Genomic DNA, 14,182 nt, shown 5'->3' with positions numbered 1-14,182 from the left:
CAGATATTGTGTTCCTTGAGAGAGTCAACTTCAACACTGTGTCACAGGCAGTCATCTCTTGCCTCAACAGCTACAACATCAACCTCAGTGACGTGTGGGCTTTTGTCACAGACTCAGCAAGCTACATGAAGAAAGCCTTCAACATCATTCTTCATGGCCTGTTCCCCAACTCCAGACACATCACATGTCTGGCACATCTCCTCAACAGGAGACATCCAACCCTTCTGCTGCCACTATCCATGGTCAACTTGACAACCTCTACATGTTTGAATACGGCTGCAGTGCAGGGGCTGAAGACTGGCATCCTGGGACCAAAGAGCAGCTGGGGGAGCTGGATGAGAATGAGCATGATGCCTACTCTCAGCTCTTCCAGAAGACCATGGCTACAGTGGGTGACCATTGACTTTGTCGCTTTTCATAAGAGAATCACTTCACTCATTTGCCTCACCCGCTTTGCAGTAAATTTAAGTTCCAAATACTACCACAAGGTGCCGCTTTGGAGTCACTTTTTTTGTGACAGAGAGACAGACAGACAGACATACAGACAGACAGACAGACAGACAGACAGACAGACAGACAGACAGACAGACAGACAGATAGATGTCTTATATTAATAATAATAATAATAATAACTAGCAATAATTATGTGTGCTTAGAGCGTTTAAATTGGGTTTTCTGTTCAGCGTCGGGCAGTCAGGAACGCATCTCTGTCATTTTAGAAATGTTCAGACACACATTGGTTTCTGTCTGTCTGTCTGTCTGTCTGTCTGTCTCAAAAGTCCGTGGAGAGAGAGAGAGAGAGAGAGAGAGAGACAGACAGACAGACAGACGTCTTATATGTTTTTTTTTCTCGCATCAATTTCTGTATAGTATCATTGTCCCTCTTTCCTCTGTAAATGAAATAATTTAGTTAGTGTAGCGGTTAAAACTGATGTCGCGTGATTTTACGACCCGGGTTCGAATCCCACGCTATAAGCATGCTGATCTGCTATTTTTGATTGATTGATTGATGTACTTTATTTAGTAAGACATGAGAACAACAGTACATGGAAGTACAAATTCACAATACAAGGTCTACTAAACTGGAAGACTCATAAAAGCACAGAGCTTGTTTCAAATGAGTTCCCCATGCACACAAATCATGATGAAATTACTTTTACTTCTACTCCACTACATCTCAGAGGAAAATATTGTACTTTTACTCCACTACCATTATTTGAACGCTTTAGTTACTAGTTACTTTGCAGATATAAATCATTACATTATAAAACATACATTATTTGCCCTATTTCACATAGTCTATTTGAAAATGGCCGATCTACAAGCTCACAACGCATTGCGACGCATTGTGAGCTTGTAGATCAGCTATTTTCAAATATTTCAGTACTTTAAGTATATTTGCCAATACTTTTGTACTTTTACTTTGATTGAACTCAAGTAACATTTTGAGTTCATCCATGACCGTAACAGACGACCGTCATGTGATCCATGGCCAACAGCGAGGCGTTTGTTTTCATTCTTATAAAACCGCGTGGCTCATTTATATGCACGTGAAAGTAACTAAGCGGAAAGTAACTAAGTACATTTACTCCATGTCCACTTGTTGCTGACGGTGCGTGGTAGTGTAGGAGCAGCGCTGTAAAAGCCCCAAGCGTCATCGGTGCAGGAAAGATGCGTATTTGGTTGTACACACGGAGACGCAAGGGTGGCGTTTTCAGTCGGAATTCAAATCATGATGCAACACTTTGTGAGCTTTTATGGGACACTGTTGTACAACAAAGTAGAATTCATTTGTGAAGAAAGAAAAACCCATTAACAGTTGAAAATAGCCTACACCCTACACCATTTCTGCCCATCCCTCTAACTTCATGTAGGCGCATTAAAAATATCAAAATTGGCCGCTCTGAATTTGTATCTGAACAAATACTTTGATAGAAGAGATAGGCCTACAGAGGTACTGTAGGGGGGAGGGGGAACCTGATAGCAGAGTTCCTCACTTGGCTTATTTGGAATAGGCTGCATACATTAACATAACCGGTTTGGCAAGAGACTGGGCCAGTGTTGTAGGCTAGTGCTAATTTTGGAAGTGGGGGAGCGCGGTTCTTGAGCGGATTGGAGTTTTTTTTGTTACTTTATTTCGGTTTTAGGGTTAAGCTCTGATCCACCCGTCCCCCCCTCCCACGAAAGCCCCCCGACCCCCCGCACGCAACCACTCCGCCGCGCTGCGCCAGGCCGCGCTGCGCTAAAACGCACTGTCTGTGCCTGTGGTGGCCAACTGAAAGCTATAATAACATAGTAGTATGACAAGGGTGCCATTATATTCAATGATATTCAATTGTTTTGTGGAAAACACATGGCTCATCATGCTTAATTAAAGAGAGACTCACTTGCCTTTTCTAAGTGCTTTTCATTGTTTGGACAGAAGAAATTGTAAACATTTAGCCAATATTCGATCATCATTAAATAACAGACAGTGAACTGGTAAACTGGTGACAGCATGTCATGGATAGCACATTAATTCTTAAACAATATTGAGGAGGAAATAATTATAAACGAGGAAATAAAATAAAACAAACCAAAAAGACGCCAATAACCCCTGTCTTATAAAAACTGCCAAAGTGGCTCGGGGTTATCTGACATGACAGGCTGTGCCACTTTGGTTTTTGTGCTTTCTGCCGTGCGATGTGCTCGCAGCCAAGTCTTGACATAAGGCTCTGGATTCCAGGACCTGAGCGGAGGTCCATGCTGTCTAATAAACATCAGAGCCGACACACGTTCTGTATGCAGTCGCGAACGGAGTGATGTTATTATGAGGTTCAATGTTCATCAAACTAAAGAGAGAGAGAGAGAGAGAGAGCAGTGTCCCATAAAGTAGTAGTGGAAATAGCCGATCTACAAGCTCACAAAGTGTTGCACCATGATGCTTTGCGAGCTTGTAGATCTGCTATGTTTTAAAATAAAAGTCTGTCTGTTGGTTTTATGAATATATTAATCCATCATACATACATTATATATATATAACGCACTGGCCAATACAAACTAATAGACGAGAATGAATAATTTGTATGCTCATCACGTGGGATTCGAACACGGGTCGAAAAATCACCGGACATCAGTTTTAACCGCTACACTAGCTGGGCTGTTTCATTTATACAGGAAAATGTTGGAATATTACTACACAACAATTGATGCGAGAAAAAAAAAACATATAAGACGTCTGTCTGTCTGTCTCTCTCTCTCTCTCCACAGACTTTTGAGACAGACAGACAGAAACCAATGTGTGTCTGAACATTTCTAAAATGACAGAGATGCGTTCCTGACTGCCCGACGCTGAACAGAAAACCCAATCTATTGGCAAGAGAAAAAAATACGTTTATTTTCCCGTCTCGTTTTATCAATTAAGACGTTAAAATTAAACTAATGTTAAGCGCAGCATCATGCTATCTAACTTTATTTGCTTAATATTTTGCTTAATATAAATGTCACATCTTGTACTGTAAGCAACATACAGGATCTTTCTCTGTCTTTCTAGAAAAACAGTGCCTAAAAACCCCAAAACAAACAATTTTGCTATTCAAATGAGCTATTGGCATGATAAAACATACGTTTACATTTTCCAAAGCAAGTGTCAAAACATAATACAAAAGTGTAAAGTAATGTATGTACAGTTTGGAGAGGATATACAGTAACTAGTAACAAATATATTCTTGCTGTCTGCTGTGGGCTGTAGGCAGTAGACCGCTGCTGCCCCTAGTGGCACAGAGTGGAAATCATACATGCCCTGCATGAAACGCATGAGAAGAATGAAAAAAAACGACAAAGTCAATGGTCACCCACTGTAACTGCTCTGCAAAGCTGCAGGCTGTGATGGAGAGACACCCCAGCATGGATCTCTTCAAAGCCCTCCCAGTGTTTTACCAAGCAATTGGCTGGTCTAAGAAAGAACATTCAGGACTATGTCCAGGTGGCCCCTGCCCTTACCCTTGTGTCAGCTGAGGAATGACATCGTTACGTCCACATGGACTAGAGTGATGCTGAGTATGTGAGTCCTGTGGAGTGGTGGGCTGCCAGGGAGGACAGAATGCCCACTCTTGCCCCACTAGCATCATTGTACCTCCATCACCCCGCTACCTCAGTGGATGTTGAGTCTTTTCTCACATTACACTATGCTGCTTACACAGTACCGACGGAGCCTGACTGAACACAACATTACAATGATGCTTATTGCCAAATTCAACTGTCGGCAGAATAACCCCCACTGACTGACTGAAAGCCAGAGGCTGGCTATCTGGCTGGCTGGCTGACTGACTGCCTGACTGAAAGCCACAGACTGACTGACTGACTGACTCAGAATGCCTGGCTGAAAGCCTCAGGCTGACTGACTGACTGACTGACTGACTGACTGACTGACTGACTGACTCACTCACGCTTTAATGGTTGTTAAATGTTGCCTTGTCTTGTATAGAATGTTAAAGTTGTTCTTTTCAAATGCATAGACTTGCAGAAAAAAACAATCATCTGTTTTTCAATGATTATTTAATGTTCCGGAAGTGCTTTGTATCCTCTCTTGAACAAGCACTATATCTGTTGTATGTATTTGTTCCAAATGTATTTATTGAACAAATTAATTAATGTATGTTTAACGATTATGTAAAATGTTCTTTTTTCCCCTCCTTTTAATTAAAAAAAAGAAAATCCAGCATCCATATTCTGGGGATAACATTAGCCAAAAATAGCAGATCTACAAGCTCACAACGTGTCACAATGCGGCGCGATGTGAGCTTGTAGATCGGCTATTTTTATGAGAGAGAATTCGTGTAAAGGAAAGTACAGTTGCAACTCAGGTCTATTTGTCTTAGAACAGAGAGTGTAAGTAGTTAAAGTAAACTGTTCCTTTCCAATGTACAGACTTGCATACATACAGAAAAAACAAACATCTGTGGTTTAATTATAAATTCTTTTTATTTAAATTGTTCTAAAAAAATATCAGTTCTCGCATTTGCACTATACTTATTTATGTATTTATTACATTATTTAGAGAATGAATTTATGTATGTTCATGTTGGACCCATTGGTAAATTATTGTTTTCTTAGATTAATGTTTAATCTACCTGTTCCCAATGCATTTCAGTGGCAAATTTACATTTTATTGCACATTTGTTATTTGAATTGAATATGTACTAAAGAATGTTCATGAAGGAGTGAATTAGTATTGAATAAAAAATGACAAAATCAAAGGTTTGACTAATGGATCTTACTTTGTGGTACTTTAAGATTTATTTAGCATGTTTAGGGTTGTTATTCTTGCTCCAAACACATTGATTATAGTACTGGATAACTGTCTAAAACCTTAAAAAGTCACCCCGCAGAATCCCACAGATTTTCCTCCTGAATCACCACTGAAAAACAGAAAAAAAACTGCAGATTCCGTTTGGGTTTACTGATCAGATCTTCAGGAGTCAGCAGGTGGCGTGTCCACAGCGAACAGTGGCTGAGAGAATGCGATAATGGTGTCATTTTTCAGTACAGTGTAATATATATATGTATAGTTATACATTGAGTACTGTTACGGCCCTATGTGGCCTCATATTGTGTTTTTAACCCTCTGAGTGTTTTCAGTGCCCTACTTGGTAATGGAGGGTGGAGTAGAGATTGGAGGAGTGGCGTGGTGTCTGGAGACACACCTGGGCCTCATTCCTCATCATCATCATAACCTTTATTTCAGCTCGGAGTACAGTTGAGGGGCAGGCCCTCATTTTCAATGTAGCCGAGAAACAGAACACAGTAATCAACAACAGGAATAGACATTCACATACAGCAACATAAGATGCATGAATCAGAATACAGAAATCACTAAAAAAAAACTAAAATACTCAAAGAACTAGAACAGATCTACCAAAATTAAATAAAGCAGTTACAATCCTGAACAAAATTAATGGAAGTCATTTCCCTGAAATGACCTAAAGATGGAAGTGATTTGATTTTCAAGGGCCTCTGCCCTCTGGAGCTCATTCCAGGCAGATGGAGCACTGACAGAAAATGCTGTCTTGCCTAACTCTGTCTGTGCAAAAAGAACCTTGAGTGTCAGGAGATCAGTTGAGCGGGTCTGGTATGTAATAGGGTTCTGATCCAACATAGAACAAATATAAGGGGGCAGCATTCCTGAGATGGCTTTAGAAATAAATACATACTGTACCAGTGCTTATCACGCCTCTCAGATAGAGAGGATAAGCCTGCGTTCCCATAGAGTGTACAATGATGGGTACCATAGCTGTCACCAGTGACCCATCTTAGGGCAGAATGGTACACAGTGTCGAGGCGCTTTAAAATTGATGGAGTAGCAGTTCTATAGATAATGTCTCCATACTAATTGTTTTCCTACTGGATGCAGGAAAGCAAGATTTATTTCTATAGAGACAAGGTTTTCAATGTGAAATTTAAAACACAATTTCTCATCTAGCCAGATGCCAAGGTAATTGTATTCCGTGGCCCTTTCTATTGTAGCACCACTTGAAGAGGTTATGGCTATATTACTAAGGTTGGTGGTTTTAGCCCTAGTGAACAGCATGAATTTAGTTTTGCTTGCATTTAAAACCAGTCTAAGCTCAACCAGGGCAACCTGAAGAGCATTAAAAGCAAGCTGCAGCTTCCTCAATCAGCCCAGACAGCATAAAAGCCTGGGAGAAGCTCCTCATCAGCCTTTTTACCATCCGTCACCTCCATGTGCTGAACCCTTTCTGTTAGTTAGCTGGTGTTTGCTACTGTAGGTCTATAGGCTGTGTGCCATACCTTTTTCCTGCTTAGTGCGTAAGTAGGTAACTTTATTTACTTAGTGTTTAAAGTATAGACTATTCTTAGATAGGAAACGTAATCATATTCCAAACCTTTTTCCTGAGTATAATAGAGAAGGGAAGCTTGTAGGGATGTGCCGCCATTTATTTTGTTCCCCCTTTTGACCCTGTTTTGTTTAGTTAGGGAGCCTATACTGTAACTTTGTTTTGGTGGAGTTTAGGTTGTTTTCTTTTCAGGTAGGGTTGGGGTATTTTGGCTTTGGCCACCCTGAAGTTTGTTGCTTTCCCTGATCTGCTTAATTATCCATTGTAAACTTAAGGTTGATCCTAATATTAATGTACACTTTTTCGTTACCTGTGTATGTGTTACTCCTTAGCCTCTAGACACCTTATAAGGTCGTAACAAGTACACAGTAGCTAGGCACACATCTGTTTCTGGATCGCTGGAAGAGGAATCGGGTATAGGAAGGGTACAGGATATTCACACCAACTGGGTTTAAATGGTTGAGAATGCGATAATCATGATTTATGTGTCATGCCATGAGTATTACAGTATAATAGTACACAATGTATTCTAAATTATATAACGAACAAATAAAGGGTTGGAATTAAAGAGCTAAGATACAGTATTATGAACAGTATAAACTGGTAGAAATGTGTTAATATGTATTGTAGGCCTATACTGTTTGGACTAGTATGGATGGTGCCATAGTGAAATATAAATGCCAAGACATACAGTAGGCTAGGACGCCTGAAGGTACAATATTAATAATGTACACATTCTAGACAGCAATATCTATAGTGTTAATGTCTTTGTTTGTACAACATATACCCAGTGGTGGAAAAAGTACTCAAATGTTTTACTTAAGTAAAAGTATCAATACTGCAATGTAGAAATACTCTGTTACAAGTAAAGGTCCGCAATTCAAAAGTATAAAAGTATTGGCATCAAAATGTACTTAAAATACCAAAAGTAAAAGTACTGGAATGTCCCATTTCAAGTTTTCAAATGTATAAACATCTTTTGAAAATAGCAGATCTACAAGCTCACAATGCGTCACATCGGAAGCATTGTAAGCTTGTAGATCGGCTATTTTCAAATGGCCAAAATGTATATAGGGCTGAAGTGGTTAATGTATGTTCAGTAATAATAATCAAAATCTACAAAGTACTAGTAACTAAAGTTTTCAAATAATTGTAGTGGAGTAAAAGTACACTATTTACCTCTGAGATGTAGTGGAGTAGAAGTAAAAGTATTGGAAATTGGAAATACTCAAGTAAAGTACAAATACCTCAAAAGTGCACTTAATTACAGTACTTGAGTACATGTACTTAGTTACTTTCCATCAATTCAAGTCTCCATGGGGTGACTAATCCATAGAAAAGGTCATTTTGGGGGTGAAATATCCCAAACACACAAAGTGAATGTTACAGATTAACAGCTGTAGGTATATGTACACACTGTATACCTCCGACTGTACAATACATAACATTTACAGTACACCAGTTTAGTGTTCATACTGTTCTGTATATGTCACATTCATACCTACGCTTACAGTTCATTCTATTTATATATTATACCAGGGGTCTTCAAGGTGTTTCAGACGAAGGACCCCATAGCTGAGAGATGATCAGAGATCCCCACTACATATTGTATACAATTGTGTGGCAGATTCAAACTTTTCATAGATTTCATAGTTAGCTTCATAGGTTTGACAGCACTATATTGGATCCATGTTCATTTGTATTTTCAGACATTTAATCACTTAAACCATAAACTTGACCTTTCACTTGGTCTGCCCCCCCCCCCCCATCTACACCAAACCTCATTGCCTATAAATAGCAGATCTACAAGCTTGTAGATCGGCTATTTTCCCTTAAGTTCCCTCCAGAATACACAAAGATTAGGCGGCCCCCTGTAACTCTGAGGATCCCTAGGGGTCCCTGACCCCCTGTTGAAGAGCCCTGTATTATACATACACTAATTGTTCTCAACGTGGGGTTCAGGGACCCCCCAGGGGTCCTTAATATATACGTAGCATCAACATCTGTTTTAAGCACCTCCCTGTACATTGGCTATTTGAAATATAACCAAACTCCATGCTCCTCGTCTGAGTCGTCTCAATGTGATGTGTTGTGAGATTGTAGATCGGCTATTTTCAGAAGAATTTGAATGTTTTTGAAACATTTTACAACACAAACATAGTATGGGGGTCCCTGGGACAAAATATTTTCAGATGGGGCTAATACATATTAATTTGGGGGTCCTTGACATGGAAAAGTATGAGAACCATTGCATTGATTATAGTGATAACACATGATTCTCTTGTTCTCAGCCACTTTCTCAGTAAGAAGAATCTCCTGCAGTTTCTTCCTCCTTGGACATGACACACTGTAACTCAGCTGTAGATGCGAAACTGCATTTTGTTGTCTCAGTAGTGCTTGTACTCTGTGCAGTGACAATAAAGTTGAAACTAAATCTAATCTAAACATCACTCATAAAAACAACTGCTTAATTTAAGCCAAGTAGGACATTTATCAATAGTAGGCTACAGATTACAGAATATGCAAGGCAAATAATGGCATTCAATAAAACATTTTATTCACAATTTAAGTGCAAGCTCTTGAAGTCATCTCTTTTAAGAGCTTGAATCCTCTTCACGAGGCTACTACTGCACAAAGATTAGTACATTTTTCGTTTTGGTGAAGCACATTAAAATAGTAGATATGTAGAGATATACAGTATGTATGTATAGAGAGTTCACAATATAGTAGTATAATATAGCATATAGTAAAGTATAATATTAGTTTAGATTAATATAGCTGTTTTTCCCCCTTTTGTAAAGGCTAGTGTGACTAATCATGCCATGACAGATCCTACACTATCTGCAATGTTGAATCCTCTGCCAACCAGTACAGTACACAGTCTCCAGGAAAATCTGATGGACGCTGGTGGTGACGCTGATCAAACTGCTGGGCTTTTGAGCAGTAGGCACGGCTCTGTTGGTGGCCAGCGTCATGCTGCCTTGCCTGGAGTGACTCTTCTTGTAGCGAGGGTCCTGCTGCTACACGCTGTGTTGGGAGCTGCCTGGAGTGCAGATGGTCTTAATTAGACTCCTTGGAGGTGTTTCAGGTTATTACTTGCAGATGGGTCAAAAACACCTGAGAATAAAATAAACAGGGAATATTACTGTGATAGTACAGACCGGTAGGATATCATTTAACTTTTAGATCATTTTCTTCTGCTTAAATAAGAGAACACTGCATGCTTCAATCAAATAATACATAAAGCATTGTCATTATCTAGTTAAAATGCTGTGGTTTCACTGACCCTGGTTCTAATGAATTAGAACAATATGCTCAATTTAAAATACACAACTCACGTTACCACGCTTTGACTCAGTCGCTGAAGTGGGCCACAAGCACCTAGAGTAAGGTTCTACTGTGTCTTTCCTCTGGACTCTTGCAGCGCAGCACCTACACGGGACCAGACCTCACACAGTCCAGACTTGCAGTCACAGTGTGCGTCAAGCACCGCCCCAGTGTGCTGTGCTCTGGGGCCATGATCCAGGGAGAGGTTGGCTTCTCCCTCGGTTGCTGAGTGCAGCACCTGAGAATAGAGTAAACAGTGATATTACTGTGATAGAACAGACCGCTAGGGTATTATTGTCTTCAGCTTACATAGGACAACACTGCATGCGTGCAACAAAAAAATCTAATAATATCTAAAGCAGAGGTCTTCAACAGGGGGTCCGGGACCCCTAGGGGGTCCTCAGAGTTACTACAGGGGGTCCGCCAAATCTTTGTGTGATTTTTACATAAACCACTTCAACCAAGTATCCCTATTCTGAGAGGAACTTTAGCCAAAGGCGTTGTGCGTTTGTAGATCTGCTATCTTCGGCAAAGTGGTTTAGTATAGCGGGGAAAAAGAGCAGGCTAAGTACAGAGTGAAAGGTCAGGTATAAGTGTTGTTTAAGTGCATGATTAAATGTTTGGAAATACACATTAACATGAATCCAACATGATAGTGCTGTGGAACAAGTCTATGAAGCTGCCTATGAAATCTATGAAAAAAGAAATATTCTATACAATATAATGGGGGTCCCTGCTTTATCTCGCTCTCAGCCAAGGGGTCCTTGACCTGAAAACGTTGAAGACCCCTGATCGTAATTGTAATTATATCTAGTTAGAATGCTGTGGTGTTACCGACCCTGGTTGTGGTACATTTTGACCCAGTCTTGTAAGACCCTGCTTGTAAGACCAGCCACTGACTGTATGAAAAGTGCTGGGTAACCAGGCTAGTACTTTTTACTTGTGTTTTTCCCCCTATGAAACTCTCAAAGAACAAAGCTTGACTATCTGCATGCCAGCCACAATGGACAGACTCGACTTTCATGAATTATTTTGGGTCATTAATAAGGCCCATATTTGGGCTTTGTTTACGTCTGACTTCTTTTGGGCACACAGTAGCTTAGTCCAGCGTTAGAGTTCTCTCTAAGTTAGAGAGAACTCACTAACGCCAGGGCTAAAAAAGCTTAGCCTTGGATCAAGACTATATATTAGTTGTATTTGATCAAGTCTGACTCAGATAAAATACATCTACGATAGTCTTGATCCAAGGCTAACAGTAGCCACGCTAACACACAGACTTGCACAGCACTTCTACAGTTCACCAACATTACCTGTCAAACGATAAAACAAAATAATAAAAACAAACTTACTTACCCTTGCACAAATAAGATTGAGCCTCAAGGCTGTTGTAGGCCATCAACTGGTCCATAGTGTAGTAGGCACTGCGTGTAAACACTAAATAATAATCATACAATATCCGGATAATGTATGGCCCGGCGGATAAAGATCCTTATTTATTGACACTAAACTCACTCGTAACAAGCTTATACGGATCGATACCGATAAATGTAATCTTCTCCTCGTATTGTTTCCTCTTAATCTGCGTAAAATGTTCTAGCAGTGACTAGCTAAAGTAGCTGCTATGTGTTTGTTTACAGTGTTACACTTAGCCGGAGCTGACACGGTGCTGCTGGACCGAACCGGACCTCACCAAGATGGCGCGTAGGGAGGGGGTGGAGTCTCGGCTCCGCCCCCTCCCTATCCGTAACTTTGTATAATAATGCATATGAATGATCGATAATTAAAAAACAGGTAATTTTCCGTTTTCCATTCATGTAGATGAAAGGCTAAAATTGAAAATCAAGCCAATTTTCGATTTTTGATTTTTGATTTCACATTGAATAATAGACTGAACGCAAGATACGGGCTTGTAAAGTAATACTTGATATAAAAAAAAAATAATTAAAAAACGGGTCAATTTCCGTTTTCCATTCATGAGATGAAGCCAATTTCTTATTTTCGATTTTGGGACTTAAGAACGGATATAAACTGAACGGACAATTTCCGATTTTCGATTTTGGGATTTGAGAACGGATATCAATTGAACGCTACGTACACGGATTGTCCCCCATGCCAAAGCTCCTTCTGTAGCTGTAACCTGAACGTTCTCATTGTTAGATCATTCTCACTGTTTACAGTACTGCTCAACACTTACTTATGGGGATAATCTTCTGGTATATATGCACAAATCTCCCCTCACAGTCAACCCACCCTAGAGCAGTTTATAGTAACTAGCATGTGGTAATGCTATGGTGCTTTGGACATCCTATTCTGTCAAACTCATCAAGCATGTGAGAATCAGCTGACTTGGGATTTTGGACTCTGCACTGGATGTTACAACCCTCATTTAGAGGGGTGAGAATAATCTGCAGAGTGATCACCTAATCCTTTCCTGAGAATGTGACCCCCTTCCACACTGCCTCAAATCGCATTGCGGGGTACAAGCTAGGCCCTAGTCTCCTGGAATGCTAGCTAGGTTTTCTTGGCATGGATTCAGTGCATACAGTATGGAAAGAATTGTTCACACAATGTCAAGCTAAGCAGGTTAGCATAAGCTGATGAATAGCCTTTGTATTTACCAAGTAAAAATGTCCCAATTATGATTAAATATTTCTTGTTAGGATTATGCCTAGAATATAATTGGTAAAATAACATTTGAAAATTGTATCTATTTGTGTATCTATTTTGGAGTCAATACTACTTAAAATTCAGTGGACTTCCTAGATATACATTCTAACATTAAAATAATGATTATGGCAGGAGTATGTAAACTGACATTACAATTACATTTACACGTGTCATATTTTAGCAGTCATACATTTCTTACACTGAAAACTCATTCATATTATTTTCTTTATTGTGCATAAAAGTATTACAAAACATGATTCGGCATTTCACAATCAAATGACATGATTATTGTCGATGCTGGCTTATATGCTGAGTAGGAAAAGATTATACTGTAAAATGTTTGTCATATGTATTTAATTCTCCATGAAGCAAGTGATAGTCAAGAGCTAGAAGATGCACCTACAGTTAAGAGCACTTAATATTTACCATATCATGCTATGCTTGTATCAAAGTGTTAATGTTGTCTCAGAGAGAGTGCTGTTTTCCTTCGTCTTTTCCTACTAAATTGCTCTCTTGCTCTCTGTATAGTCAGCTGCATTGGACTCATAAGTGCGGTTATTGGGGTGGATATGTACAGCTCTTGCTTGGTGTTTTCAGTATTCTGAGAAGTCAGCTCTCCAGTCTCATCAACTTTGGATATAATTGCTGTGGTTTGGGGTATAGCTAAAGTCATTGTTTCATGTGCAGGTTCATTGTTATGGATACCAACGTAATCTCTAGGAGCACTGGGCATGACTTTTTTTATTGGTTTTCTTACCTTTCTACCTTTTGTCCTATGTATTTCATGGGTGACAGCAGGGCTGTCAGTAACAGCACTGACAAGCCACTTATCAGTATAATGAGTTAGTGCTTCTAACACAGGCCACCCAGTAGGCTTACTAATGACTGTAGTTGTAGGGCTACTCAGTAAATCAGTGTTCGCAGGGGTAGCGAGAACAGGAGCTAAGTCCTCAGAGGTATTCTGGAAGGTTGGGCTTTCATTTGAAAGGGGTAGTACTATCTTGCCCCTTCTCTTTCTTTGCCCTCTGTCTTTTGACCTTTTGGTTTGAAAAAGACTGAAGGTAGAGGAGATAGCTGTAGTGCGAACTGCTGTTCTTGCTCCATAAACTTCTGGTCTCTGTGAAATCTGCCTCTCTATGGCTTTAGCCATAGGAACAGAAAGGGTAGTTGGAGCACCAGTGGCAGTGATCACTTTCTGATCCTCCACAATGGAATTTCTGAGTGTGAGCTCCACAATAGGACCAGTGTTGCTGATTTTCCCCCCCTCCCCTTCTGCTCTCTCCTTTGACCCGATCCTTTGGGTCTTAAGGATGACAATGGGGGCACTGCCAGCGGCCACAACAGGTCTCTCG

At 40.0% G+C, this 14,182-nt stretch overlaps 1 long non-coding RNA gene across 1 annotated transcript; it reads right to left on the bottom strand.

Moving 5' to 3' along the window:
* Positions 1-9,303: 9,303 nt before the first annotated feature.
* On the bottom strand, positions 9,304-11,808 carry LOC311050316. The gene is made up of 3 exons (XR_014601284.1): positions 11,517-11,808; positions 10,175-10,401; positions 9,304-9,953 (listed from the first exon to the last, which is right to left on the bottom strand). It is a non-coding gene; the product is annotated as an uncharacterized lncRNA (long non-coding RNA).
* Positions 11,809-14,182: the final 2,374 nt, after the last annotated feature.

Source organism: Gymnoscopelus microlampas, assembly GCF_963454915.1.
Source record: "Gymnoscopelus microlampas genome assembly, chromosome: 8".
In the NCBI taxonomy this organism is placed as follows: Eukaryota; Metazoa; Chordata; class Actinopteri; order Myctophiformes; family Myctophidae; genus Gymnoscopelus; species Gymnoscopelus microlampas.
This window is presented reverse-complemented; position numbering and strand designations above follow the sequence as displayed.